Source organism: Furipterus horrens, unplaced genomic scaffold, assembly GCF_987537825.1.
Source record: "Furipterus horrens unplaced genomic scaffold, mFurHor1.1.pri manual_scaffold_7, whole genome shotgun sequence".
Lineage (NCBI taxonomy): Eukaryota > Metazoa > Chordata > Mammalia > Chiroptera > Furipteridae > Furipterus > Furipterus horrens.
Window position 1 is genome coordinate 31,951,693 of NW_028327177.1, and position 15,818 is coordinate 31,967,510.

Sequence of the window (15,818 nt, forward strand, 5' to 3'; positions counted from 1 at the left end):
GGATACTAAATTTTTTTTTATACTTAAACAATACTGCAGTTTATCAAAAGACACATAAAAAATTTCAACTCTTATGTCTTTGACAGTTATAAAAATCAATATTTGGCTAAGTTATAAACTTGTTTATAATGCAATTATTTGCATAATTCTAGTAATGCTAATGACGACTACAAGATCAGGTTTTAAAAAACACTAAAAACATAAAAATACATAGCCCCAATATTTACCTATAGAATATGTTCATTTATGACTAAATTTTAACATTTATTATATCACCATCACTCTTATTTTAAAAATGACATCCAAAGGATAAGGCAAAACAACTTACAAACTGGCGTATTTGTTTATTTCTCAATTTGTGAAAATGTCCTTAATTTGTTGATGTAGCAAACAAATTTCAACTCTGCTATGCAAAAGAAGAAACGATAATCTGCTTTGCAATGAACTTTAAAGTTCAACTGCACACAGGAAACTTGCTATATATGGAAAAAAATTCTAACTGAACTATAGGTATTAAATACTGAAAAAAGTTACAGTTTATTATAATTTATTTTATTTAACAATCTAGGAAGTTCGCAGCCATGAGCAGTTCCAGTGCAATTTCAGGTGCAATTGGGCATTCAGGAATCTCCGTGGAGCTGTTAGTGTAGCGAACCTTGTAAGTAAAATAAATGCATACTTTTGATAGCACATGTGAGGGGATCTCTCTAAAACTGACTTCATTAGTTTCATTCCCAGCAAACTGACCTGGGCCACTCAACATGGCTTTTATTGTTCCTGATGTTAATGCATGTTCTCTCTTTACAATAAATTCGTGACCATCTGAAGATATCAATTTGACATACATGGCATCAGGGCCTTCACAGCCACTATAGGTTTTCTCTTCTCCATCTGCTATTTTCTTATGAAACTTACCCATTATGTTCTTATGAAATTCTACTTCGCTTCCACAGGAAGTTTAGCGGTTTCTCGTCAGGCCTGCAGACATCGCACCAAGTCCCCACGCACCACCACAGCCCCTACTCCAGGGCCAAACCCCCACCCCCCTGGATATTAAATTTTAAGGACAACTTTCTTTCCTCATCTGTTAAGTTCTCAAAAGATGAGGTTCCCTCTATTCTGATAACCTTCCAGCTGAATAAAATTTTAGCTTTAGGAAGTGGAGAGAGCTTAGAATAGCTTTTAAAAAATAGAAATCAGAAGACTGAAGATTTTAGCCCTGGCCTTGCCACTTATTAGTGACTTTCAGGAGATCTCTGGAGACTTGGTTTCAACATCTGAAAAATTGGCAGGGATATTGCCTTAGTTTTCTTCACCTGGATGTCATAAAGATGATATTTTAAATAGCACTTTGTAAATTATTATATCAATGAAAGCTATTGTTTGGAAGGGTCAGCGCTGTTGAAGCAACTCTTGTTTTAAGCCTATGCGCTCTCAAAACCAGATTTTAGTGGGAAAGTAAGATCTTTAAAACAGGGAGTCTTGGTTCTAAAGGTACATTTATTTGTTTAATAAATGTTCACTATTAGGTTCAGTAAGAGCCTCAAAAACCCCCACCCAATAAGTTGATTAGCAGGAAGTAAAAACCACAAACAATGACTATTGAGGAGTCCAGTGAAAAGTTCCTCAAGTCTTGCAAAACACCAGTAGGAGGTAGAAAATTTTTTACTCCCTTATTCTATTCTTCTCCCCAGCAACATGCCCAATAAATCACCAAGTACCTTCTCCCGAACAACATACCCAACAGAACACCAAGTACCTCGTTGTTCCTACCATTGTTCACGCCGTTACCCCCAGACTCAACCCATTGTTCCTGCCGTTACCCCCAGGCCCAACCAATCACTAGGCGCCCCGATACCCTGTTCCAGTGATCCTCTATCCCTCCCTTTAAAACCTTGTCAGCCTGTACGCCAGCTGCTGTTCTCTCCTTTGAGACAGCCCGGCAGGTTCCTCTTAATAAATCTTGCATCTCAGCTTCCTTGGTTTTGGTTTTTACTATTTCTAACATTCACCAAGCACCTTCTCTGCACTTGTCACAATGCAAAGCACTGCAGAGATAATGATGAGTAAATCAATATGATGCCTGCCCTCATAGGGCTTATAGATTAGAAGGAAATATGCACATTATCCAGATAACCACTTAAGTTAATATGGCAGAATGTAGATACAGTATTCCCTCACTTATCGCAGGTATTACATTCCAGACCTCCCTGCAAAGTAGGAACCTTACATTTATTCTAGACTCTTAAACCTACGTAACTTTCAAAACATAAGTATACAGTACCACAAAATCCTGCGATATAGAGAAAAATTCGTGATAAATAATTAAATATAATATTTTTAAAAATCCTGCGATATAGTGAGGCCACGATAAGTGAACTGCGATATAGTGAGGGACTACTGTAGTCTGAAAACAAAGGATTTGTTTTGTTACTGCTGTGTCCACAGTGCCTAGACTGCTCAATAAATTCTTATAAATATTTTTTAAATGTGTGCTAATTTGTAGGGAGGAAAAGTCGGAAAGGCCCAAGAGAAAACACCAGGGGATCTAGTGTAGCCTTGGGGATTGAGGGCTTCCTTGAGCAAGTCATGTTTGAGCCAAGATCTGAAGGATGAGTAAGAATTAACTTGGAAGAGGTGGGAAAGGAGTGTTTCAAGCCCAGGGATTAGGGGAGGGAAGAACTCGTCATGTTCTGGTGACTAAAAGAAGGTGAGTACTTGACCGGCCTAGAAAGAGAGGTGACAGGAACATGGATGGAGACCGGGATGGGGGGAGGGGAGAGAGGCACGGACTGTGTCTCATAAGGACTCCTGGAACTTTAAAAAGATTGTGGTTTTTATCCTAAGAGCGAGGGGAAGCCAGTGACACACTTGAGAACCGGAAGGTCAAGGTGAGATTTATTGTAAAACAATGACTCTGTGGTCTGTGAATTCAGAAAGAAACCCATTAGGAGGCAGTGGATGAAATTCCAACAGCAGAAGCGATAGTTTAGAGGAGAGTCATTATGAGATAAATGGAGAGAAGTGCATGAAATCAAGAACTATTTTGAAGAAATATCAGCAGGACTTTGTGTTGGATTGTATGTGAGAAAGGAGAGACGCAAGAGTTGAGCCTGATCCTGAGTTTTTGGTTGTAGCTGAATGAATGGAGAGGAAACTTGGAGAGTAAGAAGGACCTCTAACAGCAGAAACCCTTAGGTGAACTTCAGGAATCTCTCTTAAGAGATTTCCCTTATAGTCCTCTCTTCCCGCCAATCCTTTTATCTTCTATCTGATTTTATTCCGTTGTGCAATAGTTGCCTTCAAGAACACCAAGCAAGCTATCCCAGAATCCAGAAAATCACATTGAACAAATTAAGAAGCTCAAATAACATAGATTATTATGTCAATTAAAAACACACAAGAAATAAAGAGAAAGAAATGGGACTGGTTACACACTTAGCATAGTGTGCAAGGGCCACTCTGCCTGAGTCCTGGGCTATGCAATGTTTGCATGTCCTGTCTCTCTCTGAGACATTAGTATTTCCTGGTGTGGCTACAAGGACCAAGTTGAAGTTTGAGTAACAACAGAAAGAAGGTACCTGGGACCAACACATATCCTTGTTCCATCAGCAAGACATGGGGGCAACTACTCCTGACCACCTTATAGTTCACCAGTTAGCTGACCAAGCACTATGGATTTTATCTGTGAATATGTGGGGACAGAAGAGGAATATTATGAGTGCCACCAATGGTTGGCCAATTTAGGGGTACCATAGCTGTCAGCTCAAAGTGGTGCAATCATACCTTATAACTTCCTTTTTTAGATCTAAGTAACACTCTTGTTTGTTCTATCATATATTCCATTTATTTGTATCTATTTTTAACAGATCTGACAGGTCACTGATTTACCTACTCTTTGTATTTAACGTATCTTAAGAATTCTGTCTAATTCTTACAAACTACTTGTTGACTCATTATCTATGTTTAATATTTCCTATGAGATATTATAGCTTACTTATGTTTTATCAGTTTCATCCATCCTTGTTTTTCTTGGTTTTTATAGCAAGCTTGGAAAGTCTTAGTAATTAGACACACATTATATACTCTATTTAAGATTGTTTAAGTTTTGTAAAACACCTGCACAGAGCCTAGTACATTATAGACATCCAAAAATAAAGAATAGATATTTAACATGTTTATATTTTATATATAGCATGTCTTACTTTAGTCAAGCAAAATATTATTTACTTTACAAAGTATTGTTTCACTTTATAAATTATTCTCCATAGTAAGGTCGAGTGTATTTCAAACATGATTCAATTTATAACAATTATAACTGTGTATATGATCTCAGGCAACTCTTACATAAAGTGAAGCACACTTAAATTACATAGGCCATTGTTTATTATCTCTCCTTTTCCATGGCCTGTTACTGTGTCCTGTCTTGTAGACAGCATTTTTAAAAGGCAGGAAATAACCACTCAAAACCTTGAAACTAGAGAGTTAAGATACCAGTTTTGTTGCTATTGCAAAGACCAAAATAATAATGGCTTAGACAAGATAGAAGTTTCTTTTTGTGGTAGGCAGAGTAATGGTCTCCCAATGAAATCTATTTCCTAATCTCCAGAACCAGTGAATGTTGCTTTACATGGCAAACAAATAAAAACTAACAAAAAACAAACAGAAAAAAGTCTTTGCATATGTGAGTAAGGTTACAGACTTTGAAATGGGGAGATTATCCTGTATTATCTGGGTGAGCTTTTAAAAGCAGACTCTTTCCTGGTTGTGGTTAGAGAAGGATGTGGTAATGAAGACGAGTCAGAGAGATTGACCAGAGAAAGATTCAACCTGCCATTGCTGGCTTTGATAATGGAGGAGGGGAACCACAAACCAAAAAAGATGGTGGCCTCTAGAAGCTGGAAAAGGCAAAAAAAGAAAAAATTTCCCTATCCAGGGAGGAACCTAGCCCTGCCAACACCCATGCCCTTCTCATGTGGGCATGAACTGTAAAATAATAAGCTAGTGCTGTCTTAAGCTATTTAATATGTGGTACTATTTATAGCAACAATAGAAAACTAATAAAATTTTGGCACTTGAAAGTGAGGTGCTGCTGTAACCAATACTTAAAAGTGTTGATAGAGCTTTGGAATGGAGCAATGGGCAAAAGTTGGAAGAATTTTGAGGAGACTAGATTGCCTTTATCAAACTGTTGGTAAAAATATGGACGTTAAAGTCTCTTGTAGTGAGGTGTCTGAAGAATAATTTTAGAGAATACCTAAATGGTTGTAAACAGACTATTAAATAGAAATCTGGACTTCAAGGATACTTCTGGTGAAGACTCAGAAGGAAATAAGGAACAGGTAGTGGAAGCTGGAAGAAAGTAGGTCCTTGTTATATACTGGCAGAAAGGTTAGCAGAATTTTGACTTGCTTTTATGTGGAAATATGAGCTTGTAAATGATGAACTTGAATGCTTAACTGAGGAGATTTTCATGCAAAGTTTTAAGGTATGGCCTGGTTTCTTCTTGCAGCTTATAGTAAAATGGAAGGGGGAGAAAAATAATGGTTAAACAAAAAAGACCCAAAACTTGATGTTTGGGAACCTCTCAGCCTACCCATATTGTAAAAGATTACAAGATCTTCTCAATCAAACCAAAGAGCATAGAGAAAGCGCAAGGTCTCTTAGCCATTTCAGGAAAAGCAAACACAGAGATGGGATTACCTATCAAAGATCTGTAGACAGGCTTCTTGCTTAATGGAGTGAATCTCTGTGACACACAGAGAAAACCCACAAAGTACTTGATAATTTTATACCAGCAGAAACACTGCCAGTTTGAACTGAAAGGGACAGGAAATGAAAGAAGACAGGTGGACCCCCAAACTTCTAGAAGCAGGAAACAGCCTAATAAAACTACTCAGCTGCAAACATGTTACCCTTCATAAAAAGAGAAGGGCATGTGGATGGAAAAGGAAGAATTTAAAAGGAGGGTTGTTTGTTTGTTTGCTTGTTTTTTACCAGATGATCTCACTTATAAGAGGAACCTAATGAACAAAACAAACAAACAGTGAAATTGAACCAGAGGCATGGAAACAAAAAACAGACTGACAGCAACCAGAGAGGAGGGAGAAGAGAGTAATGGGGGCAGGGAGAAGGGAAGGGTCTAGTAAAGGAACAGGTATAAATAACTCGTGAACATGGACAACAGGGTGGGGATTGACTATGGGGTGGGGGTGGGCGGGCAGGCTAAGGAGAGAGCAACAGGGGAAAATTGGGACAACTAATAGAACAACAATAAAAAATATAAGGAGGGTATTTGGGGGGGTTTCTTCTTAGACAGGCTCTGTGTAAAACGGGCCCCAGATTGTTTGTGATGAGCTATAAGCAAGCCTGAATTTTTTTGGTACTGGATTGTGGTTGTGCTTGCTTCCAGATGTTGTGGAGCAGAACATCAGAGTTATATTTATAAGCAGTTTATACAATCATATCTAAAATGATCTATGTTATTTTGATAATACTAGAGGGTAGTATCGAGAACTAGCACAATTTTTCAAGCAGATGTCAAAATTAGCTTCATTCAAGCTTGATTATTTGGATAAATAATAAATTTTTATGCCAATGGAAGCAAAAGAGAGGGGAAAAATAGTTTCATAAGAGTAGAGTTTATTATGATGTAGTACCATAGTTTTAAAAAGTACTGGCAGCTTTATTTTTTAAATTATATTTTATTGGTAATGCTATTACAGTTGTCCCAGTTTTTCCCCCTTTGCTCCCCTCCACCCAACCCCCTCCAGTCCCTCAGGCAATCCCCACACCTTTGCACATGGCCATGGTTGTGCATATAAGTTCTTCGGCTACTCTGTTTCTATGCTGTACTTTACATCCCCATGACCATTCTGTAACTATCTATCTGTACTTCTCAATCCCTTCACTCCTTTACCCATTCCCCTGAACCCACTCCCATCTGGCAACCATCAAATGTTCTCTGTATCTATGATCCTGTTTCTGTTCTGCTTGTTGGTTTATTTTTATTTTTTAGATTCAATTGTTGTATAGGCAATTTTAATTTTGAAATTCATCTTTCACCTCATTGGCAATGATTGATTATATTTCCAAAGGCTTGTGCACTTATGACCTTGCCTTTCCTTCCATCAGTAGATGAAGAGTGTTTTCTAACTCTTGACTGTGGGTTGACCTTGTGACTCACTTTGTCCAATAGAATGTGACAAGGGAGACATTTGTCAGAGTTCTCAGCTATGGGAATCTCAGCTAAAGACTTGTAGCCTTTAGTCTTGATTTCTGGGAATTTTCCTGCTGTTATGGGAAGAAGCCAAGGCCAGCCTTCTTGATAATGAGACCACATGGGGTGTGGGGTAGGGGAGAGAGAGAGAGAAACCCAGCTGAGAGCCAGCACTAACTTCCAATTATTTGAGTGAGGCCATTTTGAATGATCTAATCTTGGTGAATCATCAGCTGATAGTTGTCACATGCATAAGCCCCAGTGAGACGAGAGAAGAACCACCGATCTGAATCTAGCTCAAATTGATGACCAATAGTATCATAAACTAATAATAAATTATGTTGTTTTTTTTAATTATTGTTTTTCAATTACAGTTGTTCCATTCCCCCCCATTGCTCCCCCCCACCCAGCCACCTCTTCTCCCAGTCATACCCCACCCCATTGTCCATGTCCATGTGTCATTTATACACGTTTCTTGACTAGACCCTTCTCCTACTTATCCCCCTGCCCCTGCTCTCCCTCCCCCCTCCCCCCCTGATAACTGTTATTCTGTTTCTTGTTCAACTTTGTTCATTTGTTTGTGTTCATTAGTCTCCTGTATTAGGTGATATCATATGGTATTTTTCTTTCATTGCCTGGCTTATTTCACTAAGCATAATTCTCTCTAGTTCCATCCATGTTGTCGCAAATGGCAGGAGTTCCTTCTTTCTCTCTGCTGCATAGTATTCCATTGTGTAAATGTACCACAGTTTTTTGATCCACTCATCTACAGATGGGCACGTAGGCTGTTGCCAGCACTTAGCTATTGTAAACAGCGCTGCTATGAACATAGGGGTGCATAAGTTCTTTTGAATTGGGGTTTCAGGATTCTTCGGGTATAATCCTAGCAGTGGAATCGCTGGTTCAAAAAGCAGTTTCATTTTTAGTTTTTTGAGGTAAATTATGGTTGTTTTGAGGTGGTTTGTTACACCACAGCATATGATTGCTGTTGGGGAGCTCATTGTCTAATGAGTGTATTTCCATGGCTTTTTCATTCTAAAAGATTTACCTAGGAACTTTATATTTAGGTTTGTGGTAATTCAATTCATTGGGTTTCTTATATTTACATATTTTATTTTGCTTTTTCAGTCCAAATTTTCTGAATACCTTGTACTACTTTAGGATTTTGCTAATAAGGATTTATTCAATTCAGATCCAGTGTCTCAAGAGAAATTATCATTGGGTTTATGTTGGACTCCTACTTGGCAAAAGCTGTTTTATATCGAAAGCTGGGAGGAAGCAACTTGTGACAGGGAGGGATTAGCTAAACTATAGTTGAGTTCATTGCAAGAAGCAGGGATGTAGTTCTGGGACAGGTTACTTCTGACTTCTGAGCCTGGCTGTTCTAGAGTCCTTTGTCTGGGCTGAGCACGAGAGTAACTCTGACCAGTGTTCCGCTTGTGGAAGCAGTGTATAAAATTGGATCATAGTCCATTACTATAGTAGAATTTTAGATTTCAGGGATGCAAATGAGCCCCCCAGAGGGAATCTTCCTTGAGTGGCGTGTAGAAGAGATTGCCTTTCTGTGGTTATCAATCATATCAAACTCACCATATCTTAATGGAGTTTTTCCCAGTGACAAGCCTGATCTGGGCTGGCACACCTAGGGTCAGCTCATTTCTAGTCCTGGATAAGAGAACTTCATGATGGTGGAGGGTCTGCTTCTTCGGTATGGGGCAATGCTTTTTAACTAATGTGCCACAAGAACATTTTTCCCCAGTGCTTCTCAGTCTTCAATGTGCTAAAAAACTACTTGGAGCTTGTTAAAATGAAAGTTCCCACACCTTATACTAGAATATCTGTTAATTTAGGTGGGGGGGGCAGGTATATGTTTATATTAATTAGATCACTAGATCCAGGGACTTTAAAAACACTGTTCTAAAATAAAAGTTTAAGGTATTAGACAATGTGGTTATCTACCCAACAACCACCCCTCCTGCCTTTTTTTAACTTTATTTTTATTGTTGACATTATTACAGATATCTGCATTCCCTACCCCCTTTTGCCCACCTCCCTGTAGCCCTCAACCCCACTTTCCTCTGGCCATTACCATGCTGTTGTCTGTGTTTATGAGTTATGCATATATGTTATTTGGCTAATCCATTTACCTTCTTTCATTCAGTCTTCCTTTCCCTCTCCCCTCTGACAGCTGTCAGTCTGTTCCATGTATCCATGTCTCTGTTTCTATTTTGTTTGTCAGTTTATTTTGTTCATTAGATTCCACATATAAGTGAGATAATATGGTATTTTTGTCTTTCTCTGACTGGCTTATTTCACTTAGCATTACACTCTCCAGGTCCATCTATGCTGTCACAAAAGGTAAGAGGTCCTTTTTTATGGCTGTGTAGTATTCCATTTTGTAAATATACCACAACTTTTTTATCCATTCATCTACTGATTGACTATTGTAAACAATGCTGCTATGAACATAGGCGTGCATGTATTATTTTGACTTGGTGTTTTGGGGTTCTTAGGATATAGTCCCAGCAGTAGGTCTGCTGGCGAGGGTGTCAAGAAAAGGGAACTCTAGTGCACTTGTTTGTGGGAATGCAGACAGGTGCACCCTCTGTGGAAAGCAGGATAAACTTTCTGCAAGAATTTGTTTTTCTTTTTGAGTTTTTTTTCCCCATTACCATTTTGTCCCCTTGTACTTCTCACCCCCAACCCCCACAATCACCACACTGTTGTCCATGATCTTTTTTCCTTTTTGCTCAATCCCTCCAGATCCTCCCCTCCCCCACAGCTGTCATCCTGTTATGAATCTGTCTCTATTTCCCTCAAGAATTTTTAAAGCATGCAATACCTGACTATTTAGTCAAGAGCACTGACCTCTTCTCCCTTAGATTGTCAAATTTAAAAAAATGACAACAGTCAATACAACATTAGCCATATAATGTGAATTAATCAAAATTATACTTAATTTTTTTTTGTCAGATTGACAAAAACTATAATATATTTTTTGGTATGCAGCAGAATTTTAGTAATTCGTTTATGTGTGCCATGAAATGAGAAAGGTTGAAAATTGCTGGTATAGGGAAGTGCTCACCAGTGACTGGATGTTTTAGGCCATAAATGAATTGGAAGCTGGGCTTATATCTAGGAGATCAAAATATTTAGGTTGTTTTGTATGATCCTACACACTTTATGCAACATGATGTATCTGTCTTTTTCTAAAACTCCCATTGGTTCTCAGTGATATATATTTTTTGTTCTCAGTGACATTCTTTCCTCTTACATCATTTTTGTGTATTACTTTCCCTCCTAATTTATGGGGAGAATTGAAACATTATAATATTTAATATTAATTAGCTCATGTTTATCAGTGCAGGGCAGGAGAGAGAGACACTGCTTGTGTCTACTTGTTTAAATAAGAAATTTACAGAGGATTTTACAAACAGAATCACAATCTTATCACCAAGATCATAAGGCCTCAGTCACCAAGAAGTACTATAGCAGTCTTAATAATTTTGTGGTAGTGAGGAGTTTTTTCTTTTAATCTATCAATTACTTGCCCTTTTTACCTTTAGATTCTCAGAAGCCAATAATTGAAGAGTACATGTATAAGGCTTATTAAAATACCAGTTGAGGGTACAATAGTATAATGAATACTACAGTAGTAATTTTAGTAAATATATAAGAAATGCTAAACTAGCTATTGTTTGAAAATTTAAAATACTCATAGAGATTCCTAAGCAGCTCATTTTATGTCCAAACAGTATTTGAAGATAGATCAGGTTTTTTATGGTCTGAGTCCTAGAAGCTCATGTTACTCTTTGAGGAGAACTGCCAGGCCATAGTTCTCTTTTCGGAACAGTAGAAGCAGACAGTTCTTTTTTCTTGGTTTCTGTTCTGTGACCATACAACCCCACTACTCTGGCCACAGCTGATAGTACCAGAGATTGATGAACTAATGGATTGATGGCTGATCCAAAGAGAGCTACAGGTCAGTTGAGATCCAATCCAATCTACGTTTGGGGAGAGTGAATTCAATTCACTTAGAGAGACGTTGGCAGGAAAGTGGCACAGAAGCCAAGAGATACAGAGACAGGCAGTAAGTAGAAACAGTAGTAGCTATAGGTAGGCAGAAGCCATGAGGTAGAGAATAAGAGGGGAGAAACTTAGTGACTGTAGTAGAGACTATAGGTTCCTGAGTCACCATAAAGCAGTTCCTCCGCACTTGGAACAAGGGAAGCCTTCTGTGGAGATGACAAGATACCCAAAGATTAGTAAGCACTTTTTGTGGTGTTCACAGCAACCCCTTTCATCTGGGAATGCCCTTCTTTCACGGTATTAAGGCTCCTTAGTGGCAGCCATGATTATGCTATGTAACTCCACGTTCCAGGCCTCAGCTGACTGAACCAAGGATGACAGTTTCATCCAAACTGATCCAATCAGATGCTGTTTCTTAGGACTTTGGAATTGTGTCTGAGAGATTGCCTCTGATTGCGGCTGGAGAAAAGACACATAAAGCTAGGGGGTGAGAAGGCAAAGCTGGTGTGCGGAGAGAAAAGAAAGAAACAGATGTGCATCCAGGAGCAGACATGGAGAGACCATGCAGAGAGAGGGAGGGAGACAGTGTAAGAGTCTTGGCTTCTGGACCCTCATTTCCATTTCCTGGCTCTGAGCCCTCAAATAAGTCCCTTAGTGCCTCAAGATACCTGTGTTCTTATAATATCTACCACCACTTAAAAACAAAATTAAGATGCCTTAAGGTAGTGTCCAGTTTTTGCAGTGAAGAGTCTCCATGAACATGGCACTGGTGCGGTAACCTGTATGAAATTGGGCTCCAAAAAGCCCAGCGGGGCAGCTGTCAAGATGGTTTCTTTCCTCTCTTACAATAAGCTCCCAGCTGAGCATCCCTATTTTCTTGCAATCTAGAAGGGACTAGCAAATACCTGAAGACCCTGACATAATGGAACGAATAGCGTTAGCTCTTCAAACCAATTTCTATTTGAGGCTACGTTTGCTATTCTCTCTTCTCATTACCTTTGCTTTGTATTTGGCTATGCTCATGGAAGGCAGGGGCGGTCTTGGTGCCGTAGGAATGGGGAGCCCCTGCTCAATTTCTCAGGCTCAGAGATCCCTCTTTCCCCAATTAAAGTCTCCTATGATACTGCCCATCCATACTGGCAGGGCTGGCCTTCTTGGTGATTGTGAGTTTATGGAGCAAGGACTGTGTTGCTTTCATTTGTTTACCCTGAAGCCTGGCACCTGGCCCACCACCTAATAGGCCCTCCAACAAAATTTATTGAGTGAAAGACTGAATAAATTGCTTTTCTCAATGGCAATTTGAAGAGACAAAAAACAGAATATAAAACCTGAAACCCAATGATATAGTAAATTATATAATCTGAGCATGCCAATGGATAGATGCCTAATATAATTCCTTAGGGTATTAATTACAGTGATGGTATCTTTACTATGCAATTTCTTAATCCTCAAGGTGTGAATCCCTCATGTGGAAAACAGATAAGAATATTGAGTCTATGTGTCATTTGCATGGAATTTCTTTTTTTCTACCCCAGACCGTGCTTTAATTTTGAGAGAAAAATGGCAAGCTCAGTTGCCACAAGGCTATGTATCACTCCTGCTGAATTCTCCAAGGGAGGTGACCTCACAGTTTCTCAGAAGCTTCTACTTATTTCACTTGTTAGAGGAACATTTGTAGTTTTCATATAAATTTTAATGGGCAGAAACATCTGTCCCCCTCCCAACGGTGATGGTTCGCATAGGGTATAGATGAGAATTCCGTGGCTGAGCACCAACCATATATGCTACGTATTGGATGCTCAGAAAAACAATGCAGCATAAGGACAGAAGTGCAGAGAGGAGTGAAGTGATTGAGGAGGAGAAAGCAGAAGTGGTGAATAGAAGGTGGGTGTTTGGGCAGGGAACCTGTGCAGCTGTCCCTCCTGGGTGGTCTCTCTGGTTCTAGTAGATCCCAGACCTCCCCTCTTCCTCTGGGAGCACAGCCAGTGGGCCCTATGAGACTCTTAGCTCCATGTTATGGAGTTGTTTCCTCTTGAAACTGTGGTGCCTCTCTCCCCATGTATGGGAAAGGGCAGATGTGCAAGAGCCTGTCATGGCTCTGGTGCCCATTTGGCCCTGAGGCTGACCCAGCTGGCTTCCTGTTTGCTCCTGTACCTTGAGAGGTTTCTCCTCCCTCCCATCACCTGAGCTCCTAAAGGAACTTTTAACTCATGGAGTTGGACTAACAAAACTTTAAGCTTGTCCCTCCAATAGTGCAGAATTCAGAGGACACCCTGGCCACCTTTTGGGCCCTCTCTCACCCCTCACTTCCATGTTTTCCAGCCTCCCCAAATGAATTGTAATCCTCCCAGAGTCTTTGTTTTGGGTATTTTTAAAAACGAATGGTAATGGAGTGAAATGCTCATCTTCTCTGACTCCATCTTTTTCAAGCCTGCTTTGTTCCCATGGCCTTCAGAACAATAGCTTCTGCCTAGTTTTGTGTAGAGACATGCTAATCATTAAAGGAATTCTGCTTGCTGCTTGGGTTTCGCCAAAACAGCCCCTTACTGGAAAAATGCCTGTCCTGAAGAGATAAGGGAAGTATGCATTGTTTATCAGAGTTCCAGGAGCCTTGTGACAGGAATCACGTCAACTAGGGTCAAAAGACTAAACACAATCTTCCTAGACCCCTGCTGGCACCCAGATGTATGTGCTTGTCAATCACCACTTGCCCTTCCTGTTTCCCCTTCCCCTTCCCTCACATAAAAGAAGCCTGAACACTGTACTTCTTTCCTGAAGATGGGTTTGAGGATTAGGTCCCCCATCTTCTGGGTTAGAGCCGTCTGGATTAAGAAACCTTTCCTTATTCCAAACTCTGACTTTTTGAGTTCTGGCCTTTCAAAGCATTGGGTACGTGAACTTCAGATGGGTAACAGAATGCTTTCCCTTTCCTGGCCCCCGTCCGTGTGGTAGTATATGCACATGCACAGAGCATGCATGTGAATACATACACGTGCCACCTTGCCAATTTCTATCCATACTTCAAAACTCAGACTGAAGCCTCTTCTGTGAGGTGTTCTCTGACCCAGCCAAGCATAGTTCATCACCCCCCTCTGGCTAGCCCACTCTTCTGCACACATGCTCTGTGACAGAGTCTGTCATGTCACTTGGATGGTTTTGGATAGGAAGACTCTGCATCTGAAACCAAGTTGATTGGCTACAAATCACAGCTCCATCACTGGACTGTAATCCTGAGAAAGTTGCTTAATATCTCTGTGCCTCAGTTTTCTATTTTGTAAATGGGGATACTGTTACTAATATTGAGATAGTGTTATTTAAAAACAGTTAGATGAGATGATACATGTAAATCGCTTAACAAAATACCCAGCTATTAATATTGTTAACTCCTCAGTTTTTCTACCGAACCATCTTGTACAGGGACTATTTCTTATGTACCTTGTATTCCTAGAGCCTGGCATGATATAGGTTTTTCACATCTGTTTATTGAGTTGAATTGTAGAATTATTGGCTCACAATAGCCTACTGGATTAAGTCCATGTTCTCTGGAATGAGAAATTAGAGTTAAAGTCTTTATTACTCTCTAGTTATCGGGACCTTGGACAGATTAACCTTTTTATGTTTCAGTTTCTGCATCTGTAAAATGGTAATTATAATTGTACCTAGAGCTCATGGGGTACTTGTGTGGAATAAAAGAGATAATCCACATTCACAGAGATGAAATATGGAAAGATTTCAATAAATGTAAGTTGATACTCTTCTCATTTGTGTTATGAGTATTATTACATTTATTTATTTTTTTAAAAGATTTTACTTATTTTTAGAGAGAAAGGAAGGGAAGGAGAAAGAGGGAGAGAAACATCATTGTGTGGTTGCCTTTCGCACACCCCCAACTGGGGACTTGGCCTGCAACCCGGGCACGTGCCCTGACTGGAAATCAAACCAGCAACCCCTTAGCTTACAGGCTGGCACTCAGTCCACTGAGCCACACCAGCCAGGGCAGTATTATTACATTTAAAGTTTCATCTTAAATATTACTGCTATGAACTTTCTCAATCAGTCTAGGTAGAAGTAATTCCATTCTTTATTCAGTCATTCAAAGTAATTATTAAATGTCAACTATACACCTGGCATCATGGTAAGACATTGGCTGTGCAGTAGTAAATAAATCAGATATGATCTCCACTTTCATATAAAAGTTGGGGTTTGAGGGAGTGATAAACCTCAACCTGTTCTCAAGTCCTAAACCCGCTGAGCTATAGATTCAAGAGACAGATGGTGATCAAAATACCAGCTTTATAGCTGCTTTTGCTGGACTGGAGAACATGATGTGTTCTGCCAAGTTCAGTTTTTCTCTTACTTCCCGTACAGAATTAAACCCACCTGTCTTCCCAATAGTTTGGTCTATATTTAACAGAACACTTAACTGGCGGTAGTCTATTACCTGATAAAAAGCCTGGAGGAGGGTGCCTCCAGGATTCTTCTACAGCTCAGCGATGTTATTGAAGACCCAGGCTTTAAGCCCTGGCTGCTGTGGCTCAGTGGATTGAGCGTTGGTCTGCGAGCCAAGTAT

General features: G+C 39.7%; 1 pseudogene; it reads right to left on the minus strand.

Annotated features, from left to right (window-relative positions):
* Positions 1–498: 498 nt before the first annotated feature.
* On the minus strand, positions 499–919 carry LOC150004236 (elongin-C pseudogene; annotated as a pseudogene).
* Between the last annotated feature and the right edge of the window lie 14,899 nt (positions 920–15,818).